Source organism: Saimiri boliviensis, chromosome 14 (assembly GCF_048565385.1).
Source record: "Saimiri boliviensis isolate mSaiBol1 chromosome 14, mSaiBol1.pri, whole genome shotgun sequence".
In the NCBI taxonomy this organism is placed as follows: domain Eukaryota; kingdom Metazoa; phylum Chordata; class Mammalia; order Primates; family Cebidae; genus Saimiri; species Saimiri boliviensis.
The window spans coordinates 6,794,608-6,811,096 of record NC_133462.1 but is presented as its reverse complement, the minus strand read 5'-3'; the positions used below and the strand labels follow the sequence as shown (position 1 = coordinate 6,811,096).

General features: G+C 45.7%; 1 protein-coding gene across 2 annotated transcripts in view; it reads right to left on the bottom strand.

Annotated features, from left to right (window-relative positions):
- VSIG10L (V-set and immunoglobulin domain containing 10 like) overlaps nt 1–16,489 on the bottom strand; it is a 68,006-nt gene that overhangs the window by 14,944 nt on the left and 36,573 nt on the right. The gene's annotated exons all lie outside the window — the stretch shown is intronic.

The following is a 16,489-nucleotide window of genomic DNA, read 5'->3' as shown; positions in this document are numbered from 1 at the left end:
CCAACCTGGACAACATAGCAAGACTCCATCTCTACAAAAAATAAAAGTAATAGCTGGGTATGGTGGTGTACACCTATAGTCCCAGCTACTTTGGAGGCTGAGACAAGACGATAGCTTGAGGCCAAGCAGAGTAATCCCAGCACTTTGGGAAGCTGAGGCTGGAGGATCACTTGAGCCCAGGAGTTTGAAACCAGCCTGGGCAACATAGTGAGAGTCCCCACTTCTATAAATGTTTTTAAAATTAGCATGCAGACAGGTGCAATGGCTCATGCCTGTAATCCCAGCAAGATTTTGGGAGTCCGAGGCAGGTGGATCACCTGAGGTCATGAGTTCAAGACCAGCCTGGCCAATATGGTGAAACCCTACCTCTACTAAAAATACAAAAATTAGCCCAGCATGGTGGTGGGTGCCTGTAAGCCCCAGCTACTCAGGAAGCTGAGGCAAGAGAATTGTTTGAAGTTGGGAGGCAGAGGTTGCAGTGAGCCAAAATTGCGCCATTGCACTCCAGCCTGGGTAACAAGAGTGAAACTCTGTCTCAGAAAAAAAAAAAAAAAAAAAAAAAAGTTTTAAAAATTTAAAAAAAGAATGAATTATTTTAGGGAGGCTTTGCAATGAATAAGGTATGAATCTTTGTACACCCCTGAGCTTTCTAAGCACTGTGTTCAGTGGGTTTCAGGCCTTGACTCATGCCCTGCAAAGCCCCCTAGCAGAATGGGACGCTCACAATGAATAAAGATCAAAGCCAATGATGGTGCTAGTTGAGCGAGGTCCTGGCCTGAAAGAGACAGCCCCTTCCAGTGGGATTTCTTAAACAGACTCTAATAAAGGTATCATTTGCAGAGGTGCAAGCAGGGTTAGGGATGTGGGGATGGTAAGGATCTCAGGTGCCAGCAACAGGAGGAAAGTGTTCATGCCAGATTCTGCTGAGTCCTGGAGGAACAAGCGGAGGAATGGTGTGACTCAGACCTTAGCGAGAACTGGGATCATGGAGGAGGGGCTGTTCACGGCGTTGAGGCTCCCAAGGTGGGCAGCAGGCAGGGAGGAGAGGATCCTCCAGCCCCCTCTGGTGTTCTGCCTGTGCCTCCCTTTGGCCAAACCCACCTCAAAGTCGAAGGGCAAGGGAGCTTGCTGATGGAGTCAGTAGAGGTCAGCCTCATAGGCACAGGGGACGGGGGAGGGATGGTGAGGTGGATGGACTGCGTAATGGCCCTCAGAGACATCAGTCTTCGCGTCTGGAACCTGTGCGTGTTACTTGCTAAGGAAAACAGGGCAGATGTGATGATGTCAAGGCTCTTGAGATGAGATGACTCTGGTTTATCCAGCTGGCCCTTAAATGCGATCACAAGTGCTCCTCCCTCCCTTCCTTCCTTCCTTTTTTGAGATGGAGTTTTGCTCTTGTTGCCCAGGATGCAGTGCAATGGCACAATCTTGGCTCATTGCAACCTCCGCCTCCCAGGTTCAAGCGATTCTCCTGCCTCAGCCTCGTGAGTAGCTGGGATTACAGGCGTGAGCCACCTTGCCCAGCTAATATTGTATTTTTAGTAGAAACGGGGTTTCTCCGTGTTGGTCAGGCTGGTCTCAAACTCCTGACCTCAGGTGATCCGCCCGCGTTGGCCTCCCAAAGTGCTGGGATTACAGGCATGAGCCACTGTGCCCGGCCCTTTTTTTTTTTTTTTCTTTGAAACAGGGTTTCACTCTGTCACACAGGCTGGAGTGCAGTGCCAGGATCTCAGCTCACTGCACTGCAACCCCTGCCTCCTGGGGTTCAAGTGATTCTCCAGCTTCCTGTGTAGCTGGGACTACAGGCCTAAGCCACCAACACCCAGCTAATATTTGTATTTTTTGTAGAGATGGGGCTTCACCATGTTGGCCAGGCTGATCTCAAACTCCTAGGCTCAAGCTATCCTCCCACTTTGGCCTCCCAAAGTGTTGGGATTACAGATGTGAGCCACATAGCCAGTCACATAGGTATCCTTGTAAGAGGGAGTCAGGCCGGGTGTGGTGGTTCATGCCTGTAATCACAGCACTTTGGGTGGCAGAGGCAGGAGGACTGTGTGAGCCTGAAAGTTTAAGGCGGCAGTGAGCTATGATCATGCCACTGCACTCCAGCCTGGGCGACAAAGCGAGACCTTGTTTTTTTTTTTAAAAAAAAAAAAGGCCAGAGTTGGGGTTGCTGGGAGTCAGAAAGAGATCTGACCACAGACAGAAGAGGGAAAGGCCACGTGAAGACAAGGGCAGAGAAGGGAGTGATCTGGCCACAGTCAGACTGTGAAGGACAAATCAGAGGGCGTGGAGCCATGAAGCCTGGGCTTGCTGCTTGGCTTGTGACTGGCCACTCTGTGCCTGTCTCCGAACCTGGAGAGTGAAGAGAATCATGTTTCTCATTTTAGAGCTCAGGATCCAGGCCACCAGCCTCCTCCCATCCCAGGGCTCAGGATTCTTGGTGTGGGTTCTAGGAGAATTCAGTAAGTTATTTATACAGGTAAATGGCTTAGAATATAGTTTACGCTCAACTGAGGACAGCAACCAAAGACTGAGAGGGAGCAGCACAGGATTCGAGAAGGGAAGGGTCCTTTAAATGGGAGGTAGCCAGCTCAGACAACTTACCTATTTCCTTTGTACTGGTGTTTAAAATACACATGGTGGCTGGGCGCAGTGGCTCACACTTGTCATCCCAGCACTTTAAGAGGCCAAGGTGGAAAGATCGCTTGAGCCCAGGAGTTCAAGACCAGTCTGGGCAACATAGCGAGAATCAATTTTTTAAATAAATAAATAAAAATTGAAAATATACTTGGTAATGGTCACATAGGTTAAGTGTTATAGCTTGAAGGATATATATACATGTATAAGTTCAAACAAAAACATATACATATACATACACATTTTATACATTATATACATTTATACAAGTATCTATAGAGAACACATATAGAACATATATGTGTGTAAATATGTTTGGAACATATACTCAGACTGTAGCTACTACAAATAGTGGATATCTGTTTTGTAGCATTGCACAAAAACTGAATTAGTAAAATCTAAACCATTGCTCTGAGAGGTAATATGTACATATAGATAAATATCTCACATAGATTATAATCTTTTTTTCTTTTTCTTTTTCTTTGTTTTTTGAGATGGAATTTCACTCTCATTGCCCAGGCTGGAGTGCAATGGCATGATCTTGGCTCACTGCAACCTCCACCTCCAAGATTCAAGCGATTCTCCTGCCTCAACCTCCCGAGTACCTGGGATGACAGACATGCACCACCATGCCCAGCTAATTTTGTATTTTTAGTAGACATGGGGTTTTTCCATGGTCAAGTTGGTCTCGAACTCCCAACCTCATGTGATCTGCCCGCCTCAGCCTCCCAAAGTGCTGGGATTACAGGTGTGAACCACTGGCGCCCAGCAGATTATAACCTTAAATCCTAAAACTGATCCTTCCTGGTAGATTATATTTTATTTTCTTTTTATTTTTTTGAGATGGGGTCTTGTTCCACAGCCCATACTGGAGTGCAGTGGCATGATGATGGTTCACTGCTGCCTCAACCTTCCAGGCTCTGGGGACCCTCCCATGTCAGCCTCCAGGGTAGTAGCGGTTACAAGTGCACATCACCATGCCTGGCTAATCTTTGTATTTTTTGTAGAGACAGGGTTTTGCCGTGCTAATTTAAAAAAATTTTTTTTCAGCGCTTTGGGAGGCCGAGGCGGGTGGATCACGAGGTCAAGAGATTGAGATCATCCTGGTCAACATGGTGAAACCCTGTCTCTACTAAAAATACAAAAAATTAGCTGGGCATGGCGGCGCGTGCCTGTAATCCCAGCTACTCAGGAGGCTGAAGCAGGAGAATTGCTTGAACCCAGGAGGCGGAGGTTGCAGTGAGCCGAGATTGTGCCATTGCACTCCAGCCTGGGTAACAAGAGCGAAACTCTGTCTCAAAAAAAAAAAAAAAAAAAAAAATTTTTTTTTTTTTTTTTTACAGATGGGGTCTCACTATGTTGTCCAGGCTGGTGAATACCTCCTGGGCTCAAGGCATCCTTCCACCTCGGCCTCCCAAATTGCTGAGATTACAAGCATGAGCCCCTGCATCCAGCCTGCCATGTTAATTTTTTTTTTAAGACAGGATCTCACTCCATCACCCAGGCTGGAGTGCCGTGGTGCAATCTCAGCTCACTGCAACCTTCGCCTCCCGGGTTCAAGTGATTGTTACGCCTCGGCCTCCTGAGTAAGTGGAACTACAGACACGTGCCACCAGCACCCCTCCCCCTGCTAATTTCTGCATTTTTAGTAGAGATGGGGTTGTGCCATGTTGACCAGGCTAATCTCAAACTCCCAATCTCAAGTGATCTGCCCGCCTCGGCCTCTCAAAGTGCTGGGATTACAGATGTGAGCCACTGCGCCCGGCCACTCTTTTTTTTTTTTTAAATTATTATTTGTAGAGACAGTGTCTTGATATGTTGCCCAGGTTGATCTCAAACTCCTGGCCTCTAGTGATCCTCCTGCCTTAGCCTCCCAAATTGTTGGGATTACAGGTGTGAGCCACTTTGGGCAGCCCTATTTTCTTTATTTTACAGACAAGGTCCCCAGAAGTGTTAATTAAGTAGCTTATCTGAGTCTAGCCCTCAAACAGTTGCCAGGGTTGGGAGTCAAACCTCTCCAACTGACCCCAGAGCTAGAGCGTCTTACGCTGAACCACCCCCTGCAATCCCCATCCTCTCCACATATCTGTATGAGAGCTGAGACGAGAAGCAGAGCGCTGCCTGTCTGTACTTCTGCTAGGAACTTGCGTGCAGCAACTTGAAATTTTAGCCCATCTGTGCATGACTGTGAATAGTCCTGAAAGCCCTGAGAGTATTGATTTTAGGCTTAGAAATAAATGTTAGGGAATAAGCAAATTTGTAAACACAGAATCTGGGAATAATGCAGATAGACTACATCTCTGTCCATTCAACTACCATCCAGACCAAGAAGTCGAACATGCCCACTGCAGAAGGCTCCCTTCCACATCTCCTGCTGCATCGCCACTACACGTTTCCTCCTGGACTCTCCCCAACCAGAGTAATTACAATTCTCACATCTGTTGCCAAGGATCGTTTTTGCCAGGTATTAGACTTCATATAAATTGAATCATACAGTATTGTTAGATATAAATAAGTACATTCCATGTCCTTGTACTTTAAGATGGTTGTGCTGGACATGCTCACAGGCATTTCCCAGCTCACAGCCTATGCCCCTTTCTTATTTAGAAATGTTAGTACTTTTCTAAGTCCTTTTGCAACCAACGCCCTCTTTTCCTTTGTTCTCCAGTGCCTTTACCTATTTAGAAAAGTTTTAAGTTGTTAGCCAATCAGGTTTAGTTTAGATTGCAAGGTCCAGCTCCAACCAACAGAGATCAGACACAGCAGTAAAAACCCAATGCATAAGGAATAAATATGCCTGCCTTTCCTTTGTTCAGGGTGCTTTCATGGCAAGAGTGCTGATGAACAGCACCCTTTCTGCAGAAAGTAAAATTGCCTTGCTAAGAGACCCTTTGTCTCAGTACTGATTTTTCTTTGAGGCACTGAGCATCTGTTTCCAGCAAGTATGTACTCTCTTGTATCTGGCATTTTTCACTCTATATTATGCCTGTGAGTTTCCATCATGTTTTAGCACATACAATGAATTCATTCCAATTTATTGATGAATTGTATTCCATGGTATGAATATATATTAATTTACTCATACACTTATTGCTGGATATTTAGTAATCTTCAGTTTGAGACTTTCATAAATGAAGCTGCAGTGAACATTCATTTGCCAGTCTTTGAGGACATGTAGTTTTCATTTCTCATGGATAAATAGCTGAGGTGAAATTGTTGGGTTATAAAAATACTCAGCTTTTGTAGACACTGACGAAACATTCCTCAAAACAACTGCATCCATTTACACTCCCACCAAAGGTACAAGAGAATTCCAGGTGCTCCACATCCTCACTAACACTTGCTAAAGTCAACCCTTTTCATTTTAGTCATTCTGGCAGCAGAGTAAGAGTATCTCCTTATAGTTTTGATTTGATTTCCCTGATAACTGATGCTGAGTTCTTTTTCATGTGATTATTATGACTATCAATTTTTGAGCCAGAATCTTGCTCTGTCACCCAGGCTGTAATGCAAAGGCGTGATCTCAGCTCCCTGCAGCCTCTGCCTCCCGGGTTCCAGTGATTCTCCTGCCTCAGCCTCCCGAGTTGCTGGGACTACAGGCACATACCACTACACCTGTCTAATTTTTGTATTTTTAGTAGAGACAGAGTTTCACCATGTTGGCCAGGCTGGTCTCAAACTGCTGACCTCAGGTGATCCATCCCCTCGGCCTCCCAAAGTGCTGGGATAACAAGTAGGAGCCACTGCACCTGGCCTGAATATCCTTTTTTTGTTAAGTGCTTGTCCATGTCTTTTGCCCATTTTAAAAATTGAGATGTCTCCTTTTTGTTAATTTGTCAGAATTCTTTATATATTCTGGACACAAGTTTGTCATCAGGTACACAAATGACACATATCTTCTGCCATATTCTGAGGATATAGGAAGAAAACCAAAGTGTTTTTTTTTTTTTTTTGGTTTTTTTTTTTTTTATGCTCTTACTCCACAATCAATACTGAAGACTTCTGTGACCTCTTGTCACCAAGAAGTGTGTGGGGATTTATCTCCATCGGTAACCAATCAATCAGTTTTGCAGCCAACACCAGTTATGTGTCCTCTAATTCAATCGAATTATGACACTATCAACCTGGAGACAGTATCAGATCCCACAGACCGAGGCCTCAGTACCACAAGGCTGCCCCCCACGTGTCATGCCAATCACAGGCCCCAGTTTGTTTTACCTAGGATTGTTTCTGACCCACTGGCTATAAATTAGGACTTCCATGACCCTCTCTTTGGGTTCATTTAAATTTGCTAGAGCAGCTTACAGAATTCAGGGAAACACATACTTATGATAACTGGGTTTTGATTATTTGGTCTGGTTTTAAGACAGGGTTTCCCTCTGTCATCCAGGATAGAGCACAGTGGTGCGATCTCTGGTCACTGCAACCTCCACCTCCTGGGTTCAAACAATTCTCCCACCTCAGCCTCCCAAATGGCTGGGATTACAGACGTGTACCACCACACCTGGCTTGGTTTTGTATCTTTAATAGAAATGAATTTCATCATGTTGACCAGGCTGGTCTTGGACTCCTGGCCTCAAGTGATCTGCCCACCTTGGCCTCCCAAACAGCTGGGTAGAGCTGCCATGCCCTCAGCAGGTGCACCACCCTCTAGGAGCCTCCATGTGTTCAGCTCTCCAGAAGCTCTCTGAACCCAGTCCTTTTGAGTTCTTAAGGAGACTTCATTACAGAGGCATGCCTAATCAAACCACTGGCCACTGGTGATGAACTTAACCTTCAGCCCCTCCCTCCTTCTGAGAAATTGGGAGGTGGGCTGAAAATCCCTACCCTATAATCCTGCCTTGATCTTTCTTGTGACCAGACCCCTATCCTGAAGCGACCACCCATTAGTCAACTCATTAGCCTACAAAATACATCACCTTGGAGGTTCCAAGCATTTAGGAGTTGTATGCCAGGAAACGGACTGGAGGAATGAGGACCAAATATCTATTTCACCCTATCACACCATTCACCCGTGGTCTTTGAACATGGTTCCCTTACAGCAAAAGGATATACAACTCAAAAGACACTGCCACATTACGAGAATCCCATTCAATCATTACTAATTAGTTCAGTCCATCATATTGTATGAGTGTCTCCCAGGGTGAGGCCACTCAGGTTTGCAGGCTTCCATTCTATCTTGTCAGGTTCTAAAAGCAGGAGTGGTCTCTGCAAGCACACAGTTTCACCCTCTCAGGCATCTGGTATAATTGAGCTAAGAGACAATGTCATCCCACGTTCTGAGCATCTTTCAAGGTGTTAATGTAATATTAGACTTCCTTCATTACATAACCCATTTATTCATTCCTTTACTTTCAGCTACCATTCTTCCTTTTCATTTATATCCAAACTTTTCCACCTTTGCAAGGAACACTGTGCTTGTCTAGACTGCAGGCAGCAATACTAGTCTAGCAAGTACCTGCCCCCTCCCAATCCACTCCCACTCAGACAAGGAAAGGTTACATAGGTGCAGAACTAGTGGGCTAGTTTTACTACCAGACAATATAGCTGCATCCACTATTAGCCCAGTATTGCCAGACAGGATGGAGGTACAATCTGCCTCTATCCGGCCTTTAGGGAATTCTGACAAAAAAGGGATATGGAGAGATTTGTTAAAGGATCCAAAATTACAGCTAGATAGGAGGAATGAGTTCTAGTGTTCTATAGCACTGTAGGATGACTCCAGTTAACAATAATATATAGCTTCAAATCACTGGAAGGGGGATAGTGAATGCTCCCAACACAAAGAAATGAAACATTTTTGAGATGATGGATATGCGAATTACCCTGATTTGATCACTATATATTGTGTGTATCGAAACATCACCATGTATCCTGTAAATATATACAATTATTATATGTCAAGCAAAACAAATAATAAGCAAAAGAGCATAGCTGCAGTTTTTGGCTTAGGAATCATCCCTGCTTCCAGCACTTGTAGTTTCAAGACCTGGTTCTTATCCTAGTGTTACCAAGACGCCAGGGGTTCATTCCAGGTCCCATTGCTAGACGCATGGAAAACCAACCACTAAGACAATAAGGGTTGCTGGGGAAGAAGATGTTAATCAGGTGCTGAAGCCAAGGAGAATGGGAAATCAGTCTCAAATCCACCACTGACTGACTAAAATTGGGGGGTTTAAATAGCAGGGAAGGAATGTAAAACAGGAATTATGGAGGAGTATGGAAGTAATCAGGAGAAATGAGGGATTTGGCCTCTCATTTTCTGGGTGGCATAATCTGGTGAGTTTCAGTCCCTTGTCTGAAGGTCAGTTTCCTAAAAAAAGAACTCAAGTGAGACAAATGTGAATTTCAAGTTTTAAGCCCAAAAGCGTCAATTTCTAGGTTTATTCAAAAACTCGGTGGGTGAGGTGGCTCACTCACACCTGTAATCCCAGCACTTCAGGAAGCTGAGACAGGAGAAATGCTTGAGGCCAGGAGTTTGAGATCAGCCTGGCTGACATGGCGAGACCCTGTCTCCACAAAAAAAAGTTTAAAATTTGCCAGGCACAGTGGCACACACCTGTAGGATACTTGCAAAGCTAAAGTAGGAGGATCACTTGAGCCCAGGAGATGGAGGCGGAAATGAGCCAGGTTTGCATCTCTGCACTCCAGCCTGGGTGACAGAGCCAGACCCTGTCTCATAAAAACAAAATGGTAAATACCACACTTTTTTTTTTTTTTTGAGATGGAGTCTAGCTGTGTTGCCGGGCTGGAGTGCAGTGGCACAATCTCAGCTCACTGCAACCTCCACCTCACAGGTTCAAGCGATTCTCCTGCCTCAACCTCCCGAGTAGCTGGAATTACAGGAAGGTGCCATCACGCCCAGCTAATTTTTGTATTTTTAGTAGAGACAGGGTTTCACTATGTTAGCCAGGATGGTCTTCATTTCCCAAACTCCTGATCCGCCCACCTCAGCCTCCCAAAGTGCTGGGATTACAGGCATGCGCCACCATGCCTGGCCAGTAAATACTACTTCTGTGGGACAATTGGGTTGGTTTCACTCAGATCACTACATCAGGTAGGGAAAAAAAAAATGAAGTTACATGGGGAAGAAAGAAAAAAAAGTTAGTCATTATAGCAACGTTGGCAAGAATTGCACAGCCACACCAGCATCTCCCCCACCCCCACTTTCCCAGATCCAACAGAAAACAGCAAAGTCTCGTGGTGACACTCTTTTAGTCTCATCAGGTTAAGTGAGAGCACACACTCAAGAAGGCATGTAAGCCAGATCTTCCTGCCTTTAATTTTTAATTTTTATGGGTACATTTAAAAAAAATTTATGGGTACGTCCTTCATGCTTTTATCTCCCGTTTTAGACAACCAATGTTTTAATGGCTCATTCCACCTCTTGATCAAACTATTACTCAAAGGAGGACATCTCTCTGCCCATTGCTGGACATTATGGGCTGTACAGTGTGTTCCTTGGTCGAGAGACATGATGGCAGCCTGTACAAATCTGTGTAATATATTCTGTTCTGAATCTTTTACAGCCCTCTGAGCATTTACATCTTCTGCTGGGTAAGCAAAGGCCAGTCCAGAGTTAGCGTCTATTCCTGTCAAGACCCATTTGTAACCCCCGAGGGCTACCAGCATCAGCCTCATTTGCCAGCTGTGCTGGGGACCTTCCACCAGGGAATCTGCCCCTTAGCCATCTGCAGTTTCTGTCTCCGTTGCTGGCAGACAGAACAGCTCTTATTGGCATTATGTGCCTGAGAGGGTGCAATAGGAATGTGTTTAGTTTCAGCCCATCTCTGCACTGCTGCAGTGCCCTCATGGACCCAGGTAGCCACCTTATGTATCCCCGAGCACACAGGGATATCTGCTTGGCGATTTTAACCACCTTCCAAACTGGAAGGGAGTTCTAACATATCCCTGAATACACAGGATATCTGCTTGTCGATTTCAATCACCTTACATATCCCTGAGCATACAGGGACATCTGCTTGTTGATTTCAATTTCAATCAATTTCAATCACCTTCCAAACCTGGAAGGGAGTTCTGCTGATGGGCATTGACATGTCCTACTTTAGGGATCCCTCAAATTTCCAAAGGGCTGTGCATGCCCCATATGGGCAATCCTTTAATAGGCTAGGTTTCCATTACCCACATGCTTGACTATATGGCCAAGTCATTGGCCACTGCCTGTGAGCCAGTAAAAACCCAGAGGGGCATTTACCAGTGTTCAGTTATTCAGCATGCAATTCAGCTCACCAAATGGATTTGTTTTTATCTTCTTTGATCAGAATGGCATTCTTCTAAATAGGACATGGTCTTTTCATCTTGGAACTGTCATCTGCATACCAAGCAGTTCTTTGTTAGTTGAGAGCTGTTTATAGGGCACTGTCCAAGTGGCAATAAAATCCAGCTGCTCCCCATACGGTTCCAGAGTCAGTCCGAGGGAGGAAGAGGCTCCCTTCTCAGTAGTATCTCCTTGCATTCCCCAGGTAGCAGGATCCTGTATAAATCACTTTTTTTTTTTAAGAGATCGGGTTTCACCATGTTGACCAGAATGGTCTCAATCTCCTGACCTTGTGATCCACCCACCTCAGAAAATGCCAGGATTACAGGCATAAGCCACCATGCCCAGCCTCATTTCTAATCTATTAGGGGACTCTTCTGGGCATTTTCATCTCCATTAAGAGTGTTTTTTAATGTAATTCAAGATATTATTGGTATTTCAGGTTTAAAGATCATTTTATGTCCTCAGTCATAGGGGTAGCTTGAATCAATATCCCATAAAAAATAGTATTATGGGCCGGACACAGTGGCTCATGCCTGTAATCCTAACACTTTGGGAGGCCGAGGCAGGTGGATCACGAAGTCAGGAGATTGAGACCATCCTGGCTAACATGGTGAAAACCGATCTCTACTAAAAATACAAAAAATTAGTCGGGCATGGTGGCAACCACCTATTCCAGAAGCTGAGACAGGAGAATCACTTAAACCAGGAGGCAGAGGTTGCAGTGAGCAGAGATTGTGCCACTGCACTCTGGCCTGGGTGACAAGAGCAGCACTCTGTCTCAAAAGAGAAAGAAAGAAAAAAAGTAGTATTATGCTCTTCAAATTGAAATTCTCTAGTCCAGAATCCCAGTAGTTGTCATCAGAAGGTGCTTATAAGCTTTTCCCACGGGGCCCAGTCTGGGTTCCGTACAGGGCTCTGTCCCAGAGAATTTGTCCATCGCATCACTCCATCTTCTAGTGTACACTGTGTGGGCTCCAGAGATCTGACTGGTTCCTATTTAGCATGTCCAGTTAGTATTGTTTAAAGGCAGATTTACATAGCTTTTGTTTTATAATGCTAGGTATGGGAAACATTTCCAGTCAGATACAATGTCCAACCCCCTAAAGACAATCAGGTAAAATCACTTCAGAGAAAGTGTGTTCAAATACACCAACTCTCCTATAAAGGTTTATCTTAATTCCACCAACCCTCACTTTCCTAACTGTAGCCTCTATTAGAACTTTATTAATGGGTTTTAGTTTTACAAGCCTAGGTAGGAGAAGTGTTCCCCAGCCAGATATGCTATCCCTCTCATTAAACATTTAGGTAAAGAAGACACAACTTCTTTACATGAATCTTGCTCCAGCATTCCAACTTCCGTAAGTCTATCAACCCTTAAATTTTTATGTTTTCTCAATCTAATTATACCCCAAGTCAGAACATCACCAATGGATGTTGGCACCATCATCAGTGGACCTCCCATATCAAGGAGTCCCAGGAATTTCTCTTCACCATCCCTGATCATTTTATCCACCTGTGTGTATAAAGCTTTCTTTATGCTCCCATCAGGGGACTGAGCGAAGGAATCCTTGTTTGTTGGTTAATCTTTTTCTTGATTAAACTGCCAGACTATTGTCCCAGGAAATTTCAGGTCAGATTTCTTGTTATAATCTTTGCTTTCTGACTTTTAAAATTTCTCCAAGCTAGGATAAATAGAGCAAACTTTTTTGGAACCCTTTAATGTTAGGGAACCAGCAAGGACTCCCTTTGGCTCACCCAAGCATCAACAGCATCATATTAAGATTTTTGTTCTAACTCCATCAATTTCCATTTTTACTCATCCCACTTCTGACACCAAATCTGAGGCTATAGGGAAAACAACCAAAGTGGCTTTTTTCTGTTATTTCACTCAACAATCAACACTTCTGTCACCAAGAATTGTGTAGGGATTTCTCCCCACCAGCCACCTATTAATCAGTTCTGCAGTGGACACCAATCGGTTGTACTCCAATTCAGTCCTCATACTATCTATCCTCACAGAAGATCCCGCAAGTTGAGGGCTTGGTCCCACAAGACTGTCCACCACTTCCAATGCCACTTGTAGGCCTCAGGTTCTTTACCTGTGCTTCTGACTGACCAGCTATAAACTGGAATTCTCATAACCCCCTTCTCTTCCGTTAATTTTTGTTGTTGTTCTTCTGTGTGTTTTGAGGGTTTTGGGTATTTGCTTGAGACAGAGTCTCGCTCTGTCACCAGGCTGGAGTGCAGTGGCACGATCTCAGCTCACTGCAACCTCTGCCTCCTAGGTTCAAGTGATTCTCCTGCCTCAGCCTCCTGAGTAGCTGGGACTACAGGCATGTGCCACCACGCCCAGCTAATTTTTGTATTTTTAGTACAGGCAGGGCTTCACCATGTTGGCCAGGATGGTCTGGATCTCTTGACCTCATGATCCATCCATCTAGGCCTCTGAAAGTACTGGAATTCAGATGTAAGCCACCACACCTGGCCCAATTAATTTTTCAGAGCAGCTCCAAGAACTTAGGCAACACTTACTTATGTTTACCGGGTTATTTTAAAGGAGATTACGAAGGATACAGATGAAGAGATGCACAGAGTGAGGTGTAGGGGAAAGAGAATGGACTTGCCATGCCCTCTCCAGGCATGCCACCTTCTAGGAACCTCCATGTGTTCAAGTACCCAGAAGCTCCCTAAACTCAGTCTTTTGGGGTTTTTAAATGGAACATTCATCACATAGGCATGACTGATTAAATCACTGGCCATTGGTGATCCACTTAACTTTCAGCTCCTATACTGAAGTGACCTGGGGCCTGCTAGTGGAGGTGAAGGGTGTTACGAAGACCAAATATATCCTTCACAATATCACACATTTATAGCTCTTGGCATTTAAAAAATTCTCCATGTCTCTTTTTTCTAACCTGTGAAATAGGGATAGAGATAAATTCTGCTTCAGAAGGATGTCATAATGCTTCAAGGAGATAATATGTACAAATCGCTTAGACAGATGCCTATACGAGTGGGCACTCATACGTTATCAGGCATGGGATGGGCCACTTCAGGAAGAGGGAGCCCCTGTTCTCTTCCTAAGTCTGAACAGCCCAGAATTCAAAGAGGATCAGTAAATGGCCTTTCACCAGGATCACAGTGGATTTTGTAGAGTGGTGGGCTGGTAAGCTGATTCTCCAAAACGCAGAAAGTCCTGATTTGTAGTGTTCACCATTGCTATGGTGTAAATCCTCTCAAAATGGCCAATTTCAAGCTAACAATGGTTTAACATCTGGCTTGCACAATTTCTGAAAATTTAATAATCTGCTCTTATGAGCCAAGGCAAGCCACCTCCAGAACACCATCAGCTTTTGCATCATCCAGTTTTGTGAACACGGCGGGTCTCTTCTTCCCTCTGTATTTTACTTCCCTCCAGCTCTCCAGATAGAGCTAAGCCATCCAACTCATTCGCACCGTACATATTTATTGGAGTACCTACATGTCAGTCACTAGGTTGAGTTGGGCTCTGGAAACGCATCCTCGAACAGAAGCAGACCAAATCCAAAACAAAAACCCCCGTGAAGCTTACGTTCTGGAAGTGGGAGTGAGGGGAGAGCAACCAAAAATAACAGTGAAAGAAGAAAATTATTAATGTTATGAAGAGGTGCGACACAGAGTTACTGTGTTGGGAGTAGGAGCTACTTTGGATCATATGATCGGTAACGCCTTCAGGTTTTTTTGGGTTTGTTTTGTGTTTTTTGAGACAACGTCTCGCTCTGTCGCCCAGGCTGGAGTGCAATGGCGCGATCTTGGCTCATTGTAACCTCTGCCTCCTAGGTTCAAGCAATTGTCCTGCCTCAGCCCCCCAAGTAGCTTAGGATTGCAGGTGCCTGCCACCATGCCTAGCTAGTTTTTTGTATTTTAAGTAGATACACGGTTTCACCATGTTGGCCAGGCTAGTCTTGAACTCCTGACCTCAAGTGATCCTCCCGCCTCAGCCTCCCCAAGTGCTGAGATTATAGGCATGAGACACTGTGCCCAGCCCAATGAAGGCTTCTTAAAGGGGAGAAGGTGAGACTTAAGAAAGAGCCATGTGCCAGTGTGGTGGGAAGAGCATTCCAGCATAAAGAACAACGACTGCAAAGAACCCTGGGGCTGGAATTGTTTGGTTTGTGTAAGGGACGGAAAGAAGGCCACAACGGGCTGAGTGATTGAGGCAGGGAGCGGCCCCAGCTGGTCCAGGTGTTTAGCGGTTGTTGTTCTGAAGGTGGAGGCAAAGGTAGAGGCCAAGAGAGCAGAGCATAGGCTGCTATGGCCAGAGCCCTGCATGGAAAGATGGGGAAAGCTCAGACCAGGATGGGAGAATAAGAAAAGGACAAAGCAGCCGGGCATGGTGGCTCACGCCTGTAGTCCCAGCACTTTCAGAGGCTGAGGTGGGCGGATCACCTGAGGTCCAGAGTTCAAGACCAGCCAGACCAACACGGAGAAACCCTGTCTCTACTAAAAATACAAAATTAGCTGGGCGTGGTGGCACACGCCTGTAATCCCAGCTACTCAGGAGGCTGAGGCAGGAGAATCACTTGAACCCGAGAGGCAGAGATGGCGGTGAGCCGAGACCGTGCCGTTGCCCTCCAACCTGGGGAACAAGAGCAAAAGTCTGTCAAAGAAAAGAAAAGGGCAAAGCAGAGATTTGTTTTGAAGGCAGAGCCGGAGGCTCTTGCATACAGATTGGATGTGAGGGGAAGGGGAAGGAAGTGAGGATAGGTATGTTTCTGAGGCGCAACAGCCCCTGCTGGGTAACTTCAAAAGCTCCTGTCTTGAACTGCTACAGAAATAACGTAGGCTCCGAGATAACTGTGCTCCTGCCTAGGCCAAGGGGACAGGAGAAGAAGGATGGAATACAGCTGATAAAGAGGTGCAAAGTAGAAAGCGGGGGAAGAAACTGACTACAGGTGGTTGAGGTGCTGGGTGGAGCCGGGAGCTGCTCCAGGATCTCTCGTTCTTCTCAATAACCTTGGGCAATAAGGATTTTTCCATCTTGCAGGGGAAGATGCTGAGGTTCTGGGAAGAGAAGTGGCTTGTCCAAGGTCACACAGCCAAGTCAGTGAAAGAACAGGGAGCCAGGATGTTTTGCACCTAAACCCTGGATTATGGTTTCCTCCCCACCTGCTCCCCCAAGATAAGTCCCCCGGTCTCTTCTCATTGCCCTCTTATACTGGGGATGAGGATTGGGGTGGAGAAAAAAAGCAAATTTCACTCCAAAAATCAGTGTTCGTTGTTATCTATGAAAATAGATGAAACAGCTAAACTGTGTCCCACAGGAACAGGGGCCTGGGGGCCCGGACTCCTGGGTCTGAAGGAGGAGGGGGCTGGGGTCCCGGATTCCTGGGTCTGAAAGAGGAGGGGCTGGGACCTGGACTCCTGGGTCTGAAAGAGGAGGGGGCCGGGGGCCTGGACTCCTGGGTCTGAAGGAGGAGGGGGCTGGGGTCCCGGATTCCTGGGTCTGAAAGAGGAGGGGCTGGGACCTGGACTCCTGGGTCTGAGGGTGGAGGGGATGGGGCCAGCCTCCTAGGTCTGAGGGGGGAT